This window comes from Poromitra crassiceps (genome assembly GCF_964638095.1).
Source record: "Poromitra crassiceps genome assembly, chromosome: 13".
Lineage (NCBI taxonomy): Eukaryota > Metazoa > Chordata > Actinopteri > Beryciformes > Melamphaidae > Poromitra > Poromitra crassiceps.
Window position 1 is genome coordinate 32,589,778 of NC_139644.1, and position 7,275 is coordinate 32,597,052.

Sequence of the window (7,275 nt, forward strand, 5' to 3'; positions counted from 1 at the left end):
CTGAGGGGGGGGGGGTCTGAAATAAGTTTGGAAAGAACTATAGAGTGAAAGTGAATACATGGTGTTGAATGTTTGCTTTTGTGCTTTTCTCAATTGTTTAAACTTTCTTATTTACATGATGATCAGCTAACATTGTCTAATAGAAATACACTTATTATTTATACGAAATAAGCCCCGACTAAAATGATAAAGCCCATCACAATGTTTTCCTAAATAAATTAGGTGCTTAATAAATGCAGTTATTACTAGTGATTGCTTCATTTAGCAATCTAATTGAGCAAATTCTAGATTGCTCTACTGTTGCTCTCAATACGTTGCTCTGGATAAGAACATCAGCTAAATGTGGACAATGTATGTGAGCTGTTACCAGATTATCTGTGATTATTATTATTATATATGATTATTAATAATAATATGGTTATATGCAATCAAAAAGAAAAGTGTAAAAAGTGGTATTGGAATCAAACCTGCAACTACAATTTCAGTTTGAAAATTGTCTGGCAATACCGCAATAGGGTTATCCTCAGAGAAAGCCCTGTAGCTTTCTGCAGGTGGCATGCTGTATTTGGTACACTAACCTCAGGCTTTGGCATTTCAACTGAACATCTACCAACAGGTGTGTCACATGTGCACGAGGAGCTCCACTGTCGTTAGACAGTGTCATTATTCTTTGGTTTGTTCTGCAGGGCTTTACCTCCATCTCCCATCACTTCCTCAGCCGCCGCCCTGAGCCGACCATGCCCCGCTCCTTCCTCGTCAAGAGCAAAAGGACCGGATCTCATCCCACCTCTAAGGACTCCAGCCTCGTGGATCTTAAACACCAGCCGCTGTCCCCATCCCAGCATCTGCTCAAGCCCCAGATCCGTGTCCACTCTCAGGCACAAACTCCCCAGACTCCGCAGCAGTATGGAGTGTGGCAAGACAGGAGGCAATCTCAGGACGCTGTGCAGCCTCTGCCCTCCATGTTAGGGGTCACAGATCCTCTGGCTGAAGCCTGCTCACTGTGGGACGGGACAGCGACCAGACCTTTCAGCAGCACCCCACCAGGCCCAGCTGATCCTTGGATCTCAGGTACCTGACTCGTTCATTAGCTCTGAGAAATAAGTAGTTATTAGATTATAGTAAGAGGACAAAGTAGTAGGACCGCATGGCCTTTTGGTGAATATAGGCCAACCCGGTGAATCCATGAAGTGGTATTGAGTTGAGACATTAAATCTGCTTTAGTCATGAAGGGGAGATGAGATGAATGATGAGGATGTAATGAAGTTACAGAAGGTTTGGGCGGGGGGACTTCAGTCAGTTGGGACCTCCATTCTGTAAAAGGGGGTGCAACCCGGTGCAACCCAATATCCAGGATTGGTCTTAATCTTTTGTACACTCAGGAGCAGATTTACTAAAACCTTAGTGTGCACGGAAACCTTTGTAATCTTCAAAGCCATATAGGTGCAAGACAATTTGTTTGACCAACACGGGGTTATGTCATTGGTTTTGCACATGCTAAAATACTTTGCACCCATGGAAGGCTTTAGTAAAGCAGGTCCTATGGCCTATATGAAACACAGTAAGATCACAAAAGGCTACAAAGACATGAATCGCATATAGACGGTTTCACTGCAATTGTGTTCCTATAGGGAACAGTTTGGACCCTAGTTTATTTATTTATTTTTATGTCGATTTAGAATGTTTAAGTTGTCAAGTTGAAACGGTCTATACATACAGCTGACTGCAGCATGTGTTTGTATTCAAACAGAAGGTACCTTTGGGAATGGAGAGCCTTCGCAGCCTGTGTTGCCCTGGTCAGCAGACTGCCCCCGGGGGTCTGAGAGAGAGAAGGAGCTGGAGAGACTGGTTTACTTGCTACTCACCCACACATCGCACACTGACCTCAAATCCCCTGTGAGCCAGTGCCCCCTCTGTGAGAAGGTAGGAGGCACCAAATACTACCGTGAAACATGTCCTTATCCTTTGGGTAACACTTTACAAATAAGGGTCACTAAATTAATGGTTAGTTAATGCTTAATAAGCATTAATTAATGCATAATAAGCCTTAACTAACCCTTAGTTAATGTTTAATACATAAATCTAACATAAACACCATTAGTAAATACTACACACATTAGTTCATGATTAATACATAAATCTAACATAAACCCCATTAGTAAATACTACACACATTAGTTCATGTTTAATACATAAATCCAACATAAACCCCATTAGTAAATACTACACACATTAGTTCATGTTAATTGCAGTAACTAACCCTTAATTTAGTGACCCTTATTGTAAAGTGTTACCTTTCGTTGGTATCTTGCCTTCCTAAGTACTGGAAGGACCATCAAAGATCAAAGCCGTTGTAATGAGAGATGTTGCCATAGCAAGTAATGATAAAAGCATATTTTGCATGACACAGGACTTGACAACACAACAGGTCAGGAGGCACAACAGCAGAGTGGCTTGGTATGCGTACTAAAAGCTGTAGATACTGTAGACCATTCTGGTAATAAGCACACAACACACAGGAAACATGCACCTGCTATTATCTCTGCCCTCTCTCTTCTTCTTATTTTGCTCTGTCTGTCTTTCTTTCTTTCTCTTTCTTTCTTTCAGTCTGTTTCACAGGTCCTTCTATCAGCAGGTTGTCTGGAGGCTGATTTTCACAACACGCTCTCTGTCCCTTTGATGAGATCTTCCACAGCCAGCATACCCCACATCCACTATGGCTACAGACCAATGGGCAGCTATGGTAGAGCTAAGGTACAGTACATCATGGTGTAATGCAAGCGTGGGCAATTATTTTTCGTGGGGGGCCACATGAGAAACCCAGATTATTGCCGGGGGCCACCCCCCCCCCCCCCATCATAACATAACCTCTACTTTTAGCACTTGATTAAATTATAGAAAATATACTGTGCACTTATTCAGGAAGAAGCACACTCACGGCACACAAGTGTTTCAAAATAAAAGCCACTTTAGGTCGTGTCCTTAGATTTTTCTAGCTTCATGAGTAAAACAGTGTGGTTTGGCTTCAGGCCAGGCAGAACCATCATGAGGGCCACGTCGGGGCCCCCAGGCCGCATAATGCCCAGGTCTGGCGTAATGGGACATGACTTATCAGGTCCATCATCAGGTCTGACAGAAACACTGTTTTGTACTTGATGTTTATGTTTGTGTGTATTCAGGAGCGGAGCTTTGGCTGCAAGGTGTGTGGGAAGGTGTTCAAGCGCTCGTCCACCCTGTCCACCCACCTGCTCATCCACTCAGACACGCGGCCCTACCCCTGCCAGTACTGCAGCAAGAGGTTCCACCAGAAGTCCGACATGAAGAAACACACCTTCATACACACAGGTGAGAGAGCGCAGAACACAACACAAAATACAGTAGGATCAGAGTCACGCAATAATGTCACTATAGTTCTCATAGAGTTACTGGCACTGAATATAGGCTACAGATTACTTTAAATTCTGGTTTTATCCTATTAAAATCATATTGCACTGAAAATTGAGTTTTTTGTAGGCTATTAAATTGATACAGGACCCTATTTGTTCTGATTTGACTGTTCTACATTTTAGACTTGAGACTTGACGTGGACGTGTGCCTCATGACTGACTTGGGGACCGAGTAAAGGGGACTTGATCACACCTCTGCCTATGATAGATACTATAGCTACAAATATGCATTCAACTTTCAAATACTATGCAATTAGGTGATATTCAATACTGTGAAGATAAACTGCCACACTTAGATTAGATTAGATTAGGCTTTATTGTCTCCCTTAGGATAAATTTGTCTTGGGCATTCCAGAGAACAGTATGAGGCATCATAACACATAGACTCATATACACATACAGTACACACACACACACACACACACACACTCACACACACTTATTGCACTGCTGCCCTAGAGAATATGAAAAACTGGAGTGTTGCATCATCTCTTACTGTTGAGTAGTTTGATTGACAATGAAAAATGTATACCTGTTCAGTTTACAGTTTGGTAACCTGTACCTTCTGCCTGATGGCAGCAGCTCATACTCTGTGTGGAGGAGGTGATTTTAAGGCCCTGCTTCCTCGCTGTCTCGAAAATCTCTTGCACTTCGACAGGAAGGTGCCCTCTTCTAACAGCCTGTCCCCCGTCTCTGCTCTCTCAGGTGAGAAGCCACACGTGTGCAAGGTGTGCGGGAAAGCGTTCAGCCAGAGCTCCAACCTTATCACCCACAGCCGTAAGCACAGCAGCTACCGGCCGTTCAGCTGCCCCCGCTGTCAGCGCTGCTTCCAGCGCAGGGTTGACTTAGAGCACCACCAAGAGACGCAGTGTGGCCATGGTGACATGTACACTCAAGGCTGAGTCCAGGGCGCACGTCATAACGAACACATAACAGGGGAAACTGTATATGATTCACAATTCTTAAAGGGACACTTCACCAAAAAAACAAAGCTGATTTATTTGGCACATGATCTCACACATATCCGAAAACTGTTACCGGTTTTGCAGACATTCATTTCGTTTTACAGTTATTGAGAGTTGATTTGAGTTAAAATGATGCCAGTGATGTCAGAAGGCATTGAATCATTGGGATGTATTAATTACAAGTCTTCCGATGACATCACTGGCATCAACTGAACTCAAATCAACTCTCAATAACTGTCAAACGAAATTAATGTCTGCAAAACTATTTACAGTTTTCGGATATGTGTGAGATCATGTGCAAAATAAATCTGCGTTGTTTTTCGGTGATGTGTCCCTTTAAGAGTTGCATCAAAGGGACTGAATGGAATGGAAGGCTAGGACTGAGGTAGCCTGGGTAAACCCATCCCCCACGTGACCTGCTCTCAGACCTGTTCTCAGTCACTATGACTGGGAACTGAGAGAGCAGGTCACGTGGTGGCTGGGTTTACCTAGGCTAGGACTGAGGCTCTGGTCAAAAACTGGGCTGCATGGTGTAAAAAAACATACAGTCAGTTCACCTTGTTGCTTTGCATTTTGTAAAGTTTGAGAAGCACTGCTGTTTGGTGTCATAGTTTTGTGTGGTAATAAGCAGGAATGTAAGCTCTTTCAGACAGTCACATAACCCAGGTCACACAGTGATAGTTTTATAGTGCTGTGTCACGGCATCTGGTTTTTTAAATCAGGAAAAATGTTGCTTGGATAGATTTCTGCATATCGGATACTGTGTAATTATTTTGTTGATAGGGTCCCTAGAATGTGAAAATGTGCCTTAAAGATTTTTTTTTTCTCATGTACTTTTATTTATATTTTATTTGACTTTAGAAAGAAGCCTTGCTGTTCTGGAATATGTATATGTTTACAATCTTAATGAATGCAAAGTACTATTCCTATGAGAAATTGTATTGAATTGTTGTATAAAAAATAAGAAAAATCAGACAGTGATATTTTCACCACTGCAAGACCTCCAGGAAACTCACCAACAAAAATCATTCACAAGTGAAATTTGTCTTCCCATGACGTGCTGAGCAGCAATGCTATTAGACCACATTATCCAGCGATGCTCCATCATTTTCAGGAGCCTTTTCTTTCACAAAGTTGTGTGACTGTAGCCTCTCGTTAGTGCTGTGTGAATGAATCGGCCATTTTTAATCGGCTGGAGCTGCACTCCCCACTGAGATGACTGCCGATGAGCAATGAGCAGGAGGCACTTTGTGTGACTGCATGTGGAGGAGATTTATGTTGAAATTATGCTCTAAAAATAACACAAGTGAAAAACCTACCTGTGAACTCTCAGTATAATATCTAGTTTTGGTGGATCATGCATGAGGACGGATTATTGAAAGAATCCGGTATACATTTTCATATACAATGTGTACATTTGACTTTCTCCCAATAAAGTTATATTAGTTATATTTTCCTTCAGATAAGGATCCTTACATTTTAGGGCAGCAGCATATAATGAAGGAAGTTATAACAGCAGGTTGTGTGTTATACAGTTCCTATGAATGAACGACCAAGTAAACATGGATCTTAGCTCATTTAATACACATCTGAATTGTTTGACACATAAACACATAAAATAATAATTTGCATACAGGTAGATCTAGTTTTTTACAACAAAGCATAATCCAGTAGGAGTTCACAGTTACAACACAAATACTTTGAGCACGAGTCTGTAATATACCTCTCTTTAATACTCCCAGCGAGCACAAAACGTTTTTTCAACGTTGATTTTTAGTTGAAATCTGGGTGATATTGGGTTTAAACGTCTAAGACCTAATTTCACCCTCTTTTCAACCGGCTAAAATACGGTTACAATGTCAACGTGTAAAAAAAACCAATTTGGTTAATCAAATTGTTAAAACGTTAGTTGTAACTTGAAATAGAGACAATATTGATAGTGTGTGAATTGGCATTTGTCCAATTTATTATCTAACTGAGAGTTGAAATCTGGTCTACACAAACACTACATTTCACCGCATTTTATGTCACATGAAATATCATAAATATGGGACTATATAGGCTATGTGCTGCCAGCAAAAAGCTTCCAGGACACAACTATGGTTAATAGTTTAGGCAATACTATAAAATAATGAATTGAGTTCCTGCAGTAACGCGCATGCGCAAGTAGCCTACATAGTAGTCGCTAGATGTGACTGACTAGACCAAAGCAAGTCTGCACCGGTCTTAATAAGTGTGGAGCGAGGTTCTCTTGGCAATGGGCACGCTATGTTATTGTAACAGACTGTATACGAGGCTCTGTGTACCCGCTGAGTTGCTGGTGTTAAATGAAATTAACCTGAAGCCGTACAGCCTACAGACTATATAGACGCACACACACAGTCAACATAATTTTAGTCTGTTACATAATATAATAGTCTCGTACACGTACATCACATAAAATACCTGTCCTCCCGATCGTTTAGCCTGTGGTACCGTACAATCGTGTAGTCTACAAGTTGTGTGTGTGCGAGATAGAGTATATATGTGCCCGGCGCCCTATGTATTTTCAGTAAATGTATAGCTCAGTTTGTAGAGCGCCGTGGGAGCACGTGGTTCAAATCCTGTGTGCGGTGCTGAATTTTTTATTTAAGATCCTGGTGAAATAAAGTCTAAATGTGAACGTTTACTCAACGTCTGCAAATAGTCGGTGAAAAAACTTTCACTTTTGAACCTTTCTTGCATGTTTTTTCAGCGTTGACCCTAAACGTTTTTTAAACGTCTTTTCAACCTAAAAATGCTCGCTGGGCTGGCACACAATCTCCTGATTCAACTTTAGCCTCGTGTTCCCGGGCTGAAGATGATGAGGTTGTGGTTTATGTTTG